Consider the following 19,456-nt stretch of genomic DNA (forward strand, 5'->3'; position numbering starts at 1 on the left):
TGCAGAAGCAAACAAGAACATAGATGCAAACAAGAGCTAATAATTATCTTTGTCCAGCAACAATGGCTTCATGAGCTTTCTGAATACTGCATAAAACTGTGCCTTCTCATAAAAGGTCCCCCAGCAGGTCTGCAGATCAGTTAAACAGTAGTTCCCTCAATCAAAGGATCTGTCGGATCTCATCCTTAAGCGGACATACATACACAGCCAGAGAGAGAGAGTGTGATATGAAACATATATAAAAGTTATAGCTGGGTGAGTAAGGATTAGCCAGAAAAGATCAAAAAAGTTTTAATATTTTTGTGGTTATTCAAAAAGAATACATTTTGCATGTTTCATTCTGCATTCATTATAGTGACTCAGCTGATATTGGTACCCTATATCTCATTTAGAATTTGGTTACATATATGTCTACTTAAAATGAGCATATTTGATTACATGAGCCAGTTCCCTGAAGCAAGAATATGCTCAAAGAATTTTGGTATGGTTGTCCTGCCCCTTAGTAACAACAGAGTCAATGAAGGCATGTCTTGCTTGGAATTCAAGATCCAGGAGCTGTGAAACATCCTTCTTGTTGGGTCTGACCTTGCTTTTGTGGATCTGTAGAGTTGTATAATGTCTTTTCTGTTTCTTTAGACTATCTGTAATTGCAATTAACACATACTGTGAAATGTAATGTTTTCTTTGTAGAAGTTGTATTTATACAAGAACATCATATTTCAGTTCGTGTTCTTACAATCCAGCCGGTCAAGCTCTGGGGTGCTACATTGTGGTAGAGTCATCAGTCTCATCAGTGGACATCTCCTGGCTGTTTTGAAAGCTAAGGCATCATGGTCTCTTTCTTGAAGGGGTCACTCCCTGCTTCTTTTGGGGGTAGTCATATTCTGAACCCTTTTCAACAGCTGCTTCTTCACGGATTCCTAACAAGAAGCAGACAAACAAAATTGTTAATGTTACGAATCTCATTTAATAAAACTGAATTCAGACATTAATAGATACAGACACATGTTGGCCTGATTTACATATAAAAAGCACTCGAAAAAAGCACCAAACTATCACAAAGATGCCACAAGCGATGCCTTCCAACTAACACCGTTTATTTAAACTTTAAATGCAAAAATACACCACGTTTTTCGTTCCGCTAAATTATATGCAACAATTATAAATTATAAAACTGAAATCATATATGGGATTTGATCTGAGTAGTTACCGATTTTATTTATTTATTTATATATATTTTTGGGATATATATATATATATATATATATATATATATATATATATATATATATATTATATATACATATATGTATATATTTATTGAAATTGATTTATATATAGAATATTATAAATTTTTGGTTGCCTAAAAAGGTAATTTATGATGACTAGTTTATAAATTAATTTTAATTTATTTGGAATTTAATGTAAATAAATATATTATTATGAATTTATGATTTAATGATTTGTGTATGTGTGTGTCTCCGTGTGTGTCTATATATAGTGTATATACACATATATATGTGGACATTTAATGTGTATAAACACACAAACATATAATGACACTCTCATATATTTTATATATATACATATATACTTTTTAATAAAATATATTATATATAATTTTTTAATAGAACGTATTTTTTACATATATGCATGATTTTAAACATATATTTAAACATGCACATATACATATGTATGCATTTTTAAAATTTTAAAATTATAAATGTCTGAGATTTAAACTTTAGTGTTATATGTTTGCATTTTAATTTTGAACCTGTGCAGTGACTGAGAAGTTTAGAATAATCTGTTACGTGTATATACACTTTAAAGCATCGTATATTGTGGTTAGGATGGTTGAGATTTTATTTATTTTATTTTATTTAATTTAATTTATGTGCCTGTGATTCGATCTGGAATATTTTCACTGGTTTGAGAAGTTTGGAATAATGTATGGTAAGAAAGTGTAATTTAGAGCATCGTATATTATGGTTAAGATACCTTTAACGAATTTAAATATTTAAATTTTTAATTGATTTGTTTTTGGCGCCATTCTAGGATGAAGTATTCAAGAAATTATAAATACAAGCGCCTATGTGAGTGGGGAACTGTTTCTGAAGAAGTTCTGCAATTTAGCGTAACGAAAAACGTGGTGTATTTTTGCGTTTAAAGTTTAAATAAACGGTGTTAGTTGGAAGGCATCACTTGTGGCATCTTTGTGATAGTTTGGTGCTTTTTTCAAGTGCTTTTTGGAGTCTTTTATGCCATGGCGGATGTTTCATCCCAGACCACACCAGAGATTCTAAGGAACGAGACTGTTAATACTGTTAACACAACAAAAGATAACAGTACAAATGGAGATTCAGTCTGTAAATTGACGATGCTGATCCAGCTTCTATCACAGAAAGTGGAGTCTATCAGTGAAAAATTAGAACGAGTAGTGTCATCCCAGCAGGTGCAACAGGACCGAATGGTTAACACTCAGACGTATGCACGAGTCTTAGTGGAATCTAACCAAACAGAAGAACAGGACCGAAGGGTTAACGATGATAGAGTGGAGTCCAATATACCAACGGCAATGAATGGAATACAACAAAGAGCAGCATTGCAGCTGCAACCAGGTACTGTGTTTAATCCTGATATGAATCAGACTAATGAGCATAATAATGAACTAAGACCTCATGTGTCTAACGTAACAGGTTCTAATACTAATGGTCAAAACAGCACTGATATTATAATAACAGTGCTACCAACAAATACAAATATGAATAATACAAATCAAAATAATAGTAGAGAAAGTACGCAAATGCCAAATCTAAAAGGCTGGCTTATATCACCTATTGGTTTATGTAGAACTAAACCTAATGAACAAGTTTCGAATAATACACAAAGCAATACAGTCCTATCAGATGTGTTAAATAAACTGGACACATATGTTAAAGCACAAGAAGTTAAACTTGGAAATAGAATATTTTCAACAATGTCTAAGAGAAGAAATTGTGCCTAAAGGACTAAGAAGCTGGCGGTATCCAACTGGCTTAATAATAGGATCTGACTTTCATAAAGATCTTATTAACATGCTTAACCAGCATGGTTTTCAATTGATGCAGACCATGATTAAACATTATTCATTTTCAATAAAAGAGCTAGAAGAGAAAATAGAGAATTTGGATAGTATAATTAAGCAACATGCAGATTTTTTGAGGTACAAATATGAATACCTACGAGTGTTCCAAAGTATAGAACAACATATCGAGAAAATGAGAATAACGAAAATTAAAAAGTTAGAAAGAGACAGAATGCAATATGAAAAAAATCTGGCATATCCGTTGCCCCCACCTAATCCAACTTGGTCTCACAAGACTCCGACTAATTCGTTACAGAACATGGGAGATGATAATACTAATTTTAATAATGTTTCTGCAGTGTCTAATTCTAATAGTCCAAATATTGGCTCAAATCCAGAAGCTGAGTTAACGGAGCAGGTAGAAAACCAAAATGAGAATATCCAATTGAGGCGAAGTGAACGTCTAAGAGATGGTTATAATAATAACAACAACAATCCTGGAATTTCAGGAAATGACACACAAATGCACAATAGGAATAATAATCAGGGTTTTCAGAATGCCCCGAGAAAGAGGCAATGGAACAACAAGAAAAGAAATCAGAACAGAACAGAAGAAGATGACAGAGGAGAACAGTTCATATGAAGGACTAAAGATAATTACTAATAGTCAAAATGACTTTATTGTATATAATTTTTCTTCTTTCCATGTATCACAAGCTCTGGTCGATATTTTATCTAAGGGTCTAACATTTGTACCTTCCTGCAGGATGAATTTGGCAGATACTATCTGTGACCTTAAACTTTTTGTTAGGAAATTGAATTTCAGAACCCTATTTGGAGGGCAAGATGGAACTAATAATGAATTTAGGGTCGCAAGCTGCTATAATCCACCTCTTCATAATATACTTTCTAGTTTTGAAAGAATTTGTGAAATAGACCTTAGAGAATTAATTAAGAAAAAAATCCCATTTATAGATAATTTAAATGGAGATGAAAGACAGAGTTTTGATTGCTTGTTAAAAGCCAACATACGTATAATTAATCCCGATAAGGGAGGGGGTTTGGTTTTTATGGATATGCCAGATTATTTAAAACATATAAGGGATATTTTGTCAACAGACACATATGAACTAGCATCATGTAATAAATACAATAAAGCTAATCAATTTATTAAAAGTTTAATTAATGAATTATTTATTGAAGCCAGAATCGATGCCCATTTGTTTAATTATTTGATGATAATAGCACCTAAGGCACCTTGTATTTTTGGAGTGCCCAAGATTCATAAGAATTTACAAAAATCCTCCATTTAGACCAATAGTTGATGGAAGAAATTCTTCCACATATGCATGTGCTAAATTTGTGGACTCCATCTTGAAGAAATATGTAAAATTGGAAAAATGGATTTTAAAAGACTCTTCATCGTTTTTAGGAAGGTTGAATACATTTCCATTTAAAGATAACTTTAACTTTCTAACTATAGATGTGAAAGAACTATATTCTAGTATTCCACATACTCAAGGAATCGAATGGGTTACTGCAAGAATGCGGCAACAGCATGCCTCAGAATCAGAGATATCCCTAATTCAGGAACTATTAGATATAATTTTATAATTTATGATAAGCAATTTTATATTCAAAAGAAAGGGGTGGCAATGGGATCACCATGTGGTGCTAGCTATGCAAACTTAGTAATGTCATTTTGGGAAAACACATATCTTTTTCCCAATAGCTTGTTTCAAAATACGGTGAAATTTTATGTAAGGTTTATTGATGATATATTCTCAATAGTAGAAGGATGTACAGAAATGGCATCAAATTTGGTCAATGAAATGAATGACACAACCGACTTTCTAAACTTCACATACAATTTTGATATGACATCTATTTCTTGTTTAGATGTACTGTTGATAAAAAACTATGAAAAACAACAGTATGAAGCTAGTATCTATAGAAAACCAACATATTCAAATAAGTTTTTGCATTTTTCTAGCGCGCACCCTTTACATCAAAAATGTTCAGTGTTAAAAGGACAATTTGTCAAAACAGCGAGAATGGTAACAACAGATCAAAAATTTCAAACTGAATGTATTGTTTTAAAACATATGTTTCTGAACAGGGCATATCCAGAAGACCTAATAGAAAAAAAAATTGTAGAAGTAACATCTAAAAGAATGAATGGGTTTTATACCGCAATTCTAAAAGATAAAACAAAAATATCTACTAGTGGATTAAATGAATATGATCTTGCACCTTATCAGGCACCAAATAATTTGCAGAATGTTTTAAGTAATGAATTTGGTTTGGCATGCATTTTTAACTTTTGCTCTGATTATATGCATATAAGGGAGATTATTTTCAAAAACTGGGTTCTGATTAATGGAGATAATACCATGGGCCCCGACTTTCAGACAAAGTCAAAAATAGTGTGGAGAAGGGCTATTAGTTTTAAATAAATGTTTCAAAAGCAAAAATATCCCTATATAAAAAACGTAGGAATGACACAATGTGGCAATTGTTCAATTTGTCATACAGTAGAGATAGGCAAGAGTATGGTGGTAAATGGATATAAAATTAATATTACAAGAAAATTTAACTGTATAACAAAAGGGGTTGTATATTTGGCCCAATGTCAGGCCTGTCCATGTTTCTACGTCGGGAAGACGGATAGAAAATTTAAGAGAGAGTTTTGGAGCATTTAAGATGCATTAATCAGTTTAACGAAGAAAACGCGTTAGCAAGACACATAATAATGTTCCCTGACAATAAATTCAAGTTTAAAATTATACAACAAGTGAATCAAGATGAAAGAGGTGGACCTGTATCTCTATTGCCTGAAAAAATTGAATTATTATGTCAAATTAGACTAAATGCATATACGTATCCGGGCTTAAATGATAAATGTAATATAATGTGTCTGCTAAAATTAAAAAGTCAAATGAGATAAAGACTGTGCAATCCAATTTCAATATTAATTTTTATATATATATATAACATATACATATTTATATTTTCAATGAGTAATTTCACTATATATGTATTTATATGCAACAATTATAAATTATAAAACTGAAATCATATATGGGATTTGATCTGAGTAGTTACCGATTTTATTTATTTATTTATATATATTTTTGGGATACATATATATATATATATATATATATATATATATATACACACACACACACACACATATATGCATATATTTATTGAAATTGATTTATATATAGAATATTATAAATTTTTGGTTGCCTAAAAAGGTAATTTATGATGACTAGTTTATAAATTAATTTTAATTTATTTGGAATTTAATGTAAATAAATATATTATTATGAATTTATGATTTAATGATTTGTGTATGTGTGTGTGTGTCTCCGTGTGTGTGTCTATATATATGGGTGTGTATATATAGTGTATATACACATATATATGTGGACATTTAATGTGTATAAACACACACACATATAATGACATACTCATATTTTAAATGTATACATATATACTTTTTAATAAAATATATTATATATAATTTTTAATAGAACGTATTTTTTACATATATGCATGATTTTAAACATATATTTAAACATGCACATATACATATGTATGCATTTTTTAAATTTTAAAATTATAAATGTCTGAGATTTAAACTTTAGTGTTATATGTTTGCATTTTAATTTTGAATCTGTGCAGTGACTGAGAAGTTTAGAATAATCTGTTACGTGTATATACACTTTAAAGCATCGTATATTGTGGTTAGGATGGTTGAGATTTTATTTATTTTATTTTATTTAATTTATGTGCCTGTGATTTGATCTGGAATATTTTCACTGGTTTGAGAAGTTTGGAATAATGTATGGTAAGAAAGTGTAATTTAGAGCATCGTATATTATGGTTAAGATACCTTTAACGAATTTAAATATTTAAATTTTTAATTGATTTGTTTTTGGCACCATTCTAGGATGAAGTATTCAAGAAATTATAAATACAAGCGCCTATGTGAGTGGGGAACTGTTTCTGAAGAAGTTCTGCAATTTAGCGGAACGAAAAACGTGGTGTATTTTTGCATTTAAAGTTTAAATAAACGGTGTTAGTTGGAAGGCATCGCTTGTGGCATCTTTGTGATAAGTTTGGTGATTTACATATAAAACCCCTCTAACACCTGTGCCAGATGTTAACACATTGGCGAGTAAGTATACAGTGCTGTATTTAAAAACATGAATAGCGGACTATTGACACACCTACTAAGCTCCACTGGGTGTAGATTTGAACTGCAGCATTGGGTAGTACTCTATGAGATGCTTTGCCATAACAGTAAGTTCACGGCTGCATGGGTACTGGAAGTCATCCCCAGATGCTCTCTTAATGGAAATCATGCTTGTCACTGTATTTCTGATTAAATTGACAGTGAAGATCTTTGGAAAGGGTGTAGTCTGCTTCTTGTCCAGCACACTGCTTTTTAAAAAAGATGTTTCTTGAGTGCTCCAACTCTGTGTCTGTGTATAAGACCTACTCTTAGAAACTGTATAATTTTGTTGATACCATGCTGGTCTCCTGGCTTTGGAGAATGTTGGGTGGATGTAGAGGGATGAGAGCTAAGAAAGGGGCTGAAATCACAGGCCCAGAGGAGGTGCCTGGTCTACACAAGTCTGATTCTTTGCCCTGTATACGAGAAACATATATTTAATGGTTATTATAAGGCAAAGAATACTGACTGTAAGAAGAAGGAAACATAAAAAAAATTACAATCTTTAAATGTATAATGGTCATGAAATGATTATTTCATAACAGGGCATACTACATGATTATAGTAATGGTTGTGCCATGTGAAAATTTGTCAAAAATGTGATTACCTTAATTTCACCATGAGTAAGTCTCCAAATGGTTCTCCTTCTGAAAAACTGCTCTGGCCGCCTAGGAAAGAGATCACATATATCCTCCTTAGAGAGAGACTGGGCAGCATGTCTGTGATTATATTAGCAGCTGAAAACACATTTACTCATACAGTAAATGATCAAGCAGCTTATTATTTTCAACAACTTCAATCTTCAGTTCATTTAAAAGTGAAGTTTTATAGTAATGCACATCATTATAATATCCAACATTCTAATACATTTTTATTCAACTTCTCTTAAGGTGACATTAAGGTGAATTTTATATCAATGAATAAAAGAAGTATAATCTGTCATGAAATGCAAAAGCACTGAAATTAAAGATTTCACCAAAGAAACCCCTTCAGTAATGTCTCTAGGTATGCACAAGCACTAAAGTTAAACATTTCACAAAAACATATCGCAAAACACAAGGAAAGACGCTACGTCTTATAACCTTGTCATCTGAAACAGAAAAAAATGTCGCTCGTTTGCTGCAGGGGAACAGCTGAGTAAACAACTCTGTACTTGCTTTTCAAATCTAGAAAACCTGCACCATCAACTCAAAAACTGATCTGGATTTCACCTGTCATTGCAGTTATTTATTGCTAACAGTGGACTTTGCCAATTAGCACCTAGGAGGGCCCAGTGGCATAGCTAGAGTTTGTACTGCGCAGTGTGGTTTTTCAATTTTCCACCCCTCACCCCCCTCACAAAATAAACTATACCTTTTGTGAGGATTTTTACAATCATACCTGTCAGTCCACAAACATTTAAAACATAAGAGAAGCCAAGTGCTCCGATTATGTGGAACACTGCAAAATCAACCATAAATGAACCCACTGTTATGCCTTGAACAGCTTTGGCTCCATTACACAACTTCTGATTGGTTTATATCCTGCAATTACTGTCAGTTGGCATTGAGCTCCCCAGAGCAGCCCCTTTTGCAACAACTCACTACCACACCAAAGCAGCCCTAGTCAAGTCAAGTCAAGTCAAAGTTTATTTACATAGCACCTTACAGATATAAAAATGCCACCAAAGTGCTTTACAAAATAATAATAATCAAAAAACATAAAAAAACATATAAAATTAACAATAACTAAAAAGATAAAAAACAAATAACATAAAATTGAAAACAACATTACCAATCATTTCACATCATTAAAGGCCAATTCATAAAAATAAGTTTTAAGATTTAACTTAAAAATTGCCACAGAAGGAGACTGTTAAATATATAATGGAAGCTCATTCCAAAGTTTTGGAGCTGCAACTGAAAAAGCTCTATCACCCCTCATCTTTAGTCGTGCCCGGGGAACCACAAGTAGACACAGATCTTCTGACCGAAGTGCCCGATTTGGAACATAAGAGTGCAGCATGTCTACCACATATGCTGGCGCCAAACCATTTAGGGCTTTAAAGACCAATAACAAAATTTGAAAACGAATCCTAAAAAAAAAACAGGTAACCAATGTAGTGCCGCCAATACAGGCATTACATGATCAAATTTTCATTTGCCCTCCAAGAATTTCCCAGCAGCATTCTGGACAAGCTGCAAATGGGCTAAAGCACCTTGGCTTACCCCAAATAAAATAGAGTTACAATAGTCAAGCCGTGAGGTTATGAATGCATGTACAACAACTTCAAGATCACTTATAGATAAAAATGATTTTACCTTAGCCAAATGCCTTAACTGATAAAAAGAAGATGACACTACCCCATTTATATGTCCCCTAAAACAAAGATCTTTATCCATCCTCACTCCCAAATTTACAACCGAATCTTTCAAATACGGGGTTAGTTCACCACAGTCCGCCATAGAAAAGCCAGCATGATAACTGGGACTAAAAAGTACTGCTTCCGTCTTCCCATCATTCAAACTCAAAAAATTTTCTGCCATCCATACTTTAATTTCACCCAAACAATCTAACACCTTTGAGATAGAACGACCATCAGAACGACCATCAGCCTCGTCTAAAGGTAAATACAATTGACAATCATCAGCATATAAATGAAAATCAATACCATATTTACATAATATATCACCCAAAGGTAAAATATACACAGAAAACAGTAAAGGTCCCAATATTGAACCCTACGGAACACCCCAAGGAAGATGGGCAAAATCAGATGTAAATCCACCCATCTGAACACACACAATTCTGTTTAGGAGGTAAGATCGAAACCAATTTAGAGCCAAACCAGTAATTCCCACATAGTGCTCAAGACGATGCAACAATATTTCATGGTCCACTGTATCAAAAGCAGCTGTTAAATCCAATAAAACAAGCAATACAAACTTTCCACTATCATTAACAAGAAGAACATCATTTAAAACCTTTAGCAAAGCTGTCTCAGTACTATGCAAAGGTTTAAAACCAGATTGAAAGTTTTCCAAAAAACTATATTCATTTAGAAAATCTAACAACTGGCCATATACACATCTCTCCATCACTTTACTTAAAAAAGGAAGCTTAGAGATTGGCCTATAATTAGACGGTACAGATGCATCAAGCCCAGGTTTCTTTAATAGTGGATGAATGATTGCCCTTTTAAAATCAGTAGGCACAACCCCAGAAACCAAACTGGTATTAATTATTTCCAACAAAACTGGAGCTATTGTTGAAAACACATCCTTTAAAACTCTAGGAGGTAAAACATCCTCAGGAGAACCACTAGGCTTAGCTTCAGACAACAATTTGGTTAACTCAACTGAAGTTATTGGCTGAAAAACACACAATTTCTCTGAAACGGACAAAAAAGAATCCGGCAGAGAACATACGGACACAGCCAATCTCAACCTCAAGACTTTATCCAAAAAAAATTTAAAAAATTCATTGCACACCATAGTTGATGCCTGAACTGGAAAATAATCTTGTGCATTAAGGATAGAATCAATTACACCATACAAAACCCGCAGATTATGAGAATTTTCATTAACAAGATTAGAAAAGTATGTCCCCTTTGCAAATACTACAGCATCCTGATAAATCTTCCAACTTTCCCGAAAGGCAATTAAAAAAACATGAAGTTTGTTCTTTTTCCACTGCCTTTCACATCTCCTGCATTCCCTTCTTGCAGCTCTAGTGATATCCGTTGACCACCAATTTACTACTGAACTTCTCTTCTTTATACGTAATGGTGCAACAATATCCAGAATATCTTTACAAGTCTTATTAAAATAATTTAACAGACCATCAGGTGAAGAATATTCTGGAACACAAGTCAACGCCTCACTAAATAAAGATGAAAACTTCGTAGGAGTATCTTGACTAAAAGAACGACTAAGCCTTACTGGTGGGACAGATTTAACAGCATTTGTAGGCAGCATGACATCAAACAAAATAGGCTTATGATTGGAGAACACAGCATCTTCAATAGTCAAATTTGTCACAGTATGCCCAAATGATAGCACAATATCCAAAATATGACCACATTCCTGACTGACAGACTGATTTAAACCAAAAGAGTTCACCAAATCATTGAACTCCGAAACAAGTGGCTTTCCTGGACAGCAAACATGAATATTAAAGTCCCCAAGTAGCATAATCTGATCATATTTCAAGACATATTCCGCTAGAAATTCAGAAAACTCTTGAGTAAAATCCTTATTATATTTCGGGGGTCTATAAATCACTGCACAGAGAAACGGACTTGAATGTCCCAGTTCAAATAAACACAGCTCAGAACTACGGAAAGTAGAAGTGGGGTAAAGTTGTTTGATTTGTAGATTAGCTTTACAAATTACTGCCAATCCTCCACCACGCCGAAATACTCTTGGTACATTAACAAATACACAGTCAACTGGTATCAACTCATTTACTGCACTCCATTCATCAGATGTTAACCAAGTCTCAGTTAAACAAAACACATCCAAAGTATGCACCATACAAAATTCTTTAAAATAAATGTTTTGTTAACCACTGACCTGGCATTAACCAAACCCCACTTCAAATTTAACGCTTCCACAGCATTTAAAGTTTTAGGAACTAGTCGAAAACTTTCTAAAACAGCCCCTCTCAGACAGCATCGCTGAAGAAAAACACGATCCCTCACAGAAAAGTCAACAACAGGAATACTCCATAAGCCCACAGAATCAGACATCCTCCAATCCACCAAGGGCCGAGTAAACATCCGTCTTTCCACTCTCGAACTACCAAAAAAAGGAGTCACCAAAGCCTTCAGCCTAGCCCGCCGACCTCCTCGACAGCCTCGCCTTCTGCGCCTCCTCAACCTCCTCCCGGAAGAAGAAAAGAACCAAGGCATCGCTCTACTCCGCTCCAGGAAACAATCCAGGTAAGGAGGAGGTATATCGCAAGATTCGTTCACCAAAAATGACAATTTCAGCGATTTAGCAGAGAAACCAATATTCAGTAGCACCTGACGATCATACACTAGTGCTAAATTAACATATTGCACAGCACATACGGCAAACAAACAAAGGCAAAAAAACACAGAACAGATTGACAAACGGCAAGCCAACCACACCGGCGCCATCTTGTAATAGCTAGTTACAGTGTTCATGACTTAGCTATTTCTCCACAGTTACCATAAACAATGTTCAAACCTGTTGCATACTGCTTTCTTATTTACTTCCACAATAATTACAGATATTGAAATAAAATAGCACAAACAATGATAGCCATTTGCTAAACAAACAATACAGTCTTACAATGACAATAGACTTAGCAGGACCAGTAAACGTATCTGCCTTGAAACTCATTGAAATGGCATTAAAATGCACATTCAAATAAAATGCATCTGGCCAGTGGAGGATTACATTTACCTTTGGCCATTTTCAAACCAAAAGCTCCTTGCACGTATTTTAGGGGCATGCATATACATATGTGTTCTTTGAATCACCTTCCCAATTGTATTAATTATATTTCTTGTAGAATACAGCACCACTTGTTAGAGTGTGTTTTAAATTTGTAGTTTTGAACATTCTTTCAGTAAGTAATGAAACAAAATATATGAAAAAATAATGACAAAACTACTAATTTCAGAAAATTTCAAACATAAAAGGACACTCAGACATCTGTCATTACAATACACCAATATCAGTCAATGAGCACAATCACTGCTGAAGTAAAAAATCATCTGAATAATTCCACATTAAAAAGAACTGTAAGAGGTTGCTACTGGCAAAGAACTTTACATTTCAGTGTTTCATCTTCAAATCCAGTGCCTGCTGCCCTTGCTGATGTTACATTAAAAAAATGGTATGTTGGTAATATTGCAATATGGAATGACTGACAAAACCAACAAGTTAATAGTCATCTCATACAAAGGAGGGCACACTCAGGAGTGCAGAACCATACCCCCCACCTTAAAATGCACCAAATAATCAGCAATCAAAAGGGCATTGCAATACCAGCACTCAATCTACATGGTGTGGGAGTAGAACCCACAGCATTCTGCATTAAAAACAAGTATAGTCCATGCTATGTTACTAATGCTTTCAAATACTTTAGCACAATACTACAAATATATTTGCTAAACAACAATTGCACACTGTAAACAGTCTTGGCACATAAGCAGCACTTACCTTCTCTTCTCCTGAAGCTCTCAGCTCCTTGTAAAATGTACTTGAGACACACTTTCTTGTAAAATGCACTTGATACTCAGCCATATGTATCACTCAAATTTGTAACACAAGACATCTGGAAAAAGCCAAAATATATGGGGGGGGGGGAAGAAAAGCCCAAAACCAGGGACAAATTTGAAATATTACTTGTATATCTTAGAAAGTTGCTAGAATAAAAGGTTTTTATTACCATGCATTTCCTGAAAGTGCTAATACTGTATAAGCTAACAAAGTTGTGACTAGACACAAGCTATAGGCAGAGAAATGAAACAAATTCAACCATCAGCCAGTTATGTTTACAGTGTCTTTACAATCAATACAGACAACTAGAACAGACCATTAATCTTGCCATACTGTAGTGATTCAAGTAGCTAAATCAACATTTAATATGCCATACCTCTAAACTGATAAAACAGTTTATACTGTCTGAGGTTTATCTGCTGGTAGGTTACTGTATAGACACCAGAAACAGTTAGCAAACTGACAAATATCCCAGAAATAATCCTAGACAGATGCAATCAAAAATAAACATTAAATGTAGAGTTAGAAATCACTACAGTACAGCTGAATACAAATGCCTGCAATAGAGTATTGTTACTAAAGCAGATTTCAAAAAATAAAAATACAATATTTTACATTAAATAAAGAAAAATACATTAATCTGGTAAAGTATCCAAAAACTTACAGTAAAACCACTGAAATAATGGCTCATACACACCACTAAGGCTTGTAGGAGAAAGTAGAGCAGTTAAAAGTAAAAGACAAGATGGCAGCAAACAATGGCCGAGACTGTTTGAAGGTAGAAAGTCATTATGGGAGTAAAGAAATGAAAGTACAGGACAGGAATGTGTCCAAAAAGGCTAGGTACAGGAATACATACAGAAAGTGAAACCAGATTGCATCTATCAGCAGAATCATTTCACTGGAAATGTAAGCAGAGTACAACAATCAGTATTTAGACTATTATAGAATATTTAAGAATGCAAAGGAAAGGGTAAAAGGAAGAGAAGTATGAGGTATTGAGCTGTAGTATAAGGTAGGGTTTACTAGATATCACAGAGTTAAAACAAAGCACTGAGAGTGGGTAAAAAGGAAGGAAGGAAATGTAATGGGGGGACAAGTATTTGCAGAGAAATAGAGATGAACAAGAATGGTAATAGTAAAGGTGGTGCCCAGTGGTGTGCAGAGAGCCTTACAAAGAATGTATAGGTTACAGGAGAATGATAAAATTAATTTCAGACATTTATTTTATTTCTGTGAGCTGCAGACGAGAGATGTAAAACACTGAGCCTGGTGTAGGTGTTACTTGAAATTCATGCTTGGGTGATTAAAACTTTAAAACTTTACTTTGGTGTGGTGCAGACTGGAGATTTAAAGCACTGAGCTTGGTGTAGACATTACTTGAAATTCATGTTGGGTGATTTGTAGACTTTTACAACCTTAATCTGCTAAAGTATACAAAACTTACAGAAAACCCACTGAAATAATGGCTTATACACACTACTAAGGCTTGCAGGAGACAGTAGAGCAGTTAAAGTGAAAGAAAATATCATGGCTTATCAAGTGGAGGCCACACACCTTGCACAGGCCACTGAGTTTGCAGATGCTGAAAATCTGGTTGATTTTACCTCTTATTACACAATTCACAAGAACAACCAAACTTTTGTACACATCAAATACTATCTTGGAAATGTAATAGAATTGTACAAAAGTTTACATGACTCATATTGTGTTCCTAGATATAAAATCTCCCAATTTGCATTGACTGCTACTGAGGATAGTTCACACACACACACACACACACACACACACACACACACACACACACACACACACACACACTATCAAAAAACACTTTTTTCCATTAAGGGGTCACGGTGATCTGGAGCCCATCTCCATAGGGCACCGGGCAGGGTAAACCCTGGACATGGCGCCAACTCATCACAGGGCATGGACTACAACATTCACTTGCACATTATACACATAGTCAATTTCACATCACCAGTTCACCTAACCTCCATGTCTTTGGACTGTGGGAGGAAACCACAGTTACCAGAATAAAACCACAAGAATACTGGGAGAACATTGAAACTCCACCCACATGGGATTTTGTTAGGAAAATGTATAACTGCAATGCAATATGTAGGCTTAGTGTATTGAAATATATAACTGCAATATGCAGGTTTAGTGCATTAAGGGTTAAAAGGAGTTAATACATTTATTCTGCTTATTCTGTGTGAAAATATGCAGCTGCTAGAAGCTCTGAAAAAAGAACAATGAATGTCTGTAAATCCACCATGGTCAGCAGAATGTGTATTGAGGCCAGGACTGTACCTTGAATGTGTCATATCAGAACTAGAGAAAGAACTGTGAGAAAGTAAGGAAAGCTGAAACAAGCCCAAGGCCAGGTTGTTTTTCTCAAATATGTTTTTGCAAGACAATTATCTGACCATGTCAGCAGCAAATCTAATAATAGCATCTTTCTGTGAACTTGCAGAAAACTGTAGGCTGAACTATGGAAAATCAGACAAACCTTGAACCTACATACTTTGTCTCCTTGCTGCAAGTAATAAAGGGTGCCTTGCTTGAACCTAACGTGCATTGATCTTCACCTCGGATCAGACGGCCAGGTGGCTGAAACCGTACGGGGAAGAAACCAAATCGGTTCTTCTTATATGTAAAGTCCTCCGACTGAATTGTCGTCAAAAAAGGCCAGCCACTTTCTGATCTGTGACTGAAGGACGGGTTTTCCACGAATCGGCGATCAATCACGTGGGCTCAGGTAAGGTGAATCTACTTTTTATCTGTTTCAGGATCAGGGACTAGATGTGTATTGTTTTTTGTCAGATTGTATTTTTCTTACAGTCATAGATCAGGAAAAACAGAATAAGTAGACTTTAGGCAGTCATTCTGAAGAGACTATAACAAAATCCGTGGTACACATTAAAACTAGAGAATCAAGGTGAAGTTACATAACAATCAAAGGTAAAGGAAAATGGGTAATAACTGTACAAAAACACCCAGAGACCCACCGTTAAGGAAAATGCCAAATATATCTAGTCACAGCGCTCAGACGTTAGTTACTTTTCAAAATGGGTTATTAAATATGAATTTGATGGAAAATTTTAAAAATCCTCACTCATCAAACATATTAAACAACTTAAAACTGATTCTAAAGGTCAGGTAAAAAAGCAATGACAGTTAGGAATTCCCCAGGCACACAGGTGGCTGGAGGAAGTAAACCGTAGGGACAAAAAGAACAAGGATTCAAAGACAATGTTTTTAGATAGGGAGGATAACAACCTAGTATAGCATCAGCACCTCCGCCTCCCCCTCCCTTACCAGAATATGGAGCGAGTAGACAGGTTGATTCACCCCCACTATATCCTGTGGTCACTGAGGATAGGGACGCTATAAAACTGAAACTAGCTAAAATAAGGGATCATATTGAAACTAGGTCCCGAACAAAACCAGGTAATCGAGAGTTGTGGCAGAAATCTAAAGACACACAACCTGCGGGAGAAGAAGAAGAGAAATATGTCCACTCATAGAAGTACCGAACCCTCAGGCAGGGCAAGATAATCAGGATCCAACCATCTTAGTATATAGACCCTGGACTCCGGAAGATATCCAGAAAGCTACAGAAGGGATTCCCCATCCAAAAATTAATTTTAGAAAATTTTCAGATGATTTACAAGGAATGAGGCTAAGATCATTTAAACGGGGAAGAAATAGAAAGGTAGTTCAACAAATTGTAGGGCCAGATTGGTACATGATTTGTGGCAATTGGAATCCTCATGATGCTGAACAAAAACCCCTTCCTCATAGCAGTCCAGATTTAGACACTAGAGTAAAAGGACTTACAGACCGCATCTCTGAAAAATGGAAACCTAGGGCAGACTGGACGTGCATTAATCAATGCATCCAACAGGAGGGTGAGACAGTTGACCGATATTTCGCTAGGCTGCTGGAATGTTTTAACAACCACTGTGGGATGCAGGTCCCCGAAGACCAAAAGCAAGATTCCCCATATGAACAGCAGCTGAAAAATGCATTTTTAAAAGGTAGTAGTGCACCTATAAGCAGTTTCATTACAAAACATATGGTTGATCATCGAACTAGCAGGCTACAATCACTACTCGAATATGCTAGGCATGTTGAAAGGCATTTCAATAGCAAAAAGAAAAAGAAGGCTCAAGTATTTTCTGTAGAGGACGGAGCAGAAGTTTATGTAGTACACCCCGGGAGAAGGGCTGGAAAAATGCACAGGGAGGTAGGCAGTCTGATCAACGATCAGAAGACTTTGAAGGATGTAAAAAAAGGGGTGAATGTTTCAAATGTGGTAAAAAGGGACATTTGGCAAGGGATTGCAGGAAAAATAAGAAAGCAACAATGGAAGACAAGGAAGGTGAAGACTGACTATATGATAGTCAGGAATCATTAGAAGGGGCTAGTCCAGAAAGGACAAATGAGAATGTGAAAAGGGAAATAGAGGAAGTACAGGGAACTGATGACGGTGAAGTAGAAGATGAAGTACTAGACTTGGCTTTATTGAGCTTGGAGCTCTACCTAGCAGATACTAAACCAGAAGTTATACTTTCAGTGGAAGGCAGGGAAGTCAAATTTTTGTGCGACTCAGGGGCATCACGAACCCTGATACACCCCTCCAAATTGCCAGAAAACTCAGAATCATCTGACTACATATTAGTCAAAGCAGCTAATGGGCAGCTATATCGGGAGCCCCTCTCCCGCAATATTACAATAACTGATCCTGTTTCTGGATTGATACAGAAAAGTATGATTTTAGCTTCTGCAAAGTGCCCAGTGAATCTCTTGGGCAGGGATCTCATGCAGTTATTTGGCATAGCAGTAGTCCCAACCATGCAGGGAATGGAAGCAGTGACAAACTGACACCTTTACGGTGCAATCGGGGGGTGAAATATTTTATTGGTATAGTCAGGACTTAGTCACAACTGGTCCAGGGACTGTGACCAAGGAGCTGATGAACGTAGCCATCAGTAAGTTTCCTTCCGTCGACATTGATAAACAACACCCGTTATATTGTACCCTATATTTTTATAATACACCAGGACCTGATAAGGAATATGAAGAAGGATTATTTAAGAATCATACAAATAGATTGGTACTGCGTAACCTGTACTGTTCGCTGCCCCAGGAATTTTTAACACTTTATAAATCTAATATTTTTAACACTTTATAAATCTAATAGATTACCACGTTAGCTTGACCAAGAATAAAAATATACAGTGGGCAGACCTAGGGGAGAAAGCCACAAGATGGGAGAAACAAACAGAACTGGAACTGTCAGGACAGGGAATACAAGTACAGAAATTGAATTGGGTGACACAGACCAACCCAGCTGTGCACCTGCATTCTCTCGAAGACAGCTGATGGACACTCCTACTGAAGGAGGAAGAAAACGCCTTGCGAGATATACCAGAGACTCTCTGGTCAACAGGGAAATCAGATGTAGGACTTATCCGTATGGCAGGGCCAGTTAATATCACACCAAAAATCAGCATTTAGACCACAGAAAAAACAATACCTCTTAAGGAAAGATGCAGAGGCAGGGATAAAACCTATTATAGCAGCATTACTTAAGTGAGGGGTGCTAGTGAAATCTCCCGATTCTCCATGTAATACACCTCTATTTCCAGTTAAAAAAGCCAATGGAGAATGGCGTATGGTCCAGGATTTGCAAGCTGTGAATGACGCAGTAGTACCAAGGGTGCCTATAGTGCCAGATCCACACACTCTGTTAAATAACTTAAAACCTCAACAAAAATATTTTTCTGTGGTGGATATTAGTAACGCATTCTTTTCAATACCGATACACCCAGATGGCCAGTATTGGTTTGCATTTACATTTCAGGGAAAAAGATACACATATACGTGACTACCACAGGGATATTG

At 35.4% G+C, this 19,456-nt stretch overlaps 1 long non-coding RNA gene across 1 annotated transcript in view; it reads right to left on the reverse strand.

Annotated features, from left to right (window-relative positions):
- Positions 1-275: 275 nt before the first annotated feature.
- LOC122788221 overlaps positions 276-19,456 on the reverse strand; it is a 45,631-nt gene continuing 26,450 nt past the window's right edge. Inside the window, exons 2-3 of the long non-coding RNA XR_006362620.1 lie at positions 7,918-7,978; positions 276-920 (exon numbers count right to left, since the gene is read on the reverse strand). This is a non-coding gene — a long non-coding RNA (uncharacterized LOC122788221). The remainder of the gene's footprint in view (positions 921-7,917; positions 7,979-19,456) is intronic.

The sequence above is a fragment of the Protopterus annectens genome, chromosome 13.part0 (assembly GCF_019279795.1).
Source record: "Protopterus annectens isolate FY-2018-M chromosome 13.part0, PAN1.0, whole genome shotgun sequence".
In the NCBI taxonomy this organism is placed as follows: domain Eukaryota; kingdom Metazoa; phylum Chordata; order Ceratodontiformes; family Protopteridae; genus Protopterus; species Protopterus annectens.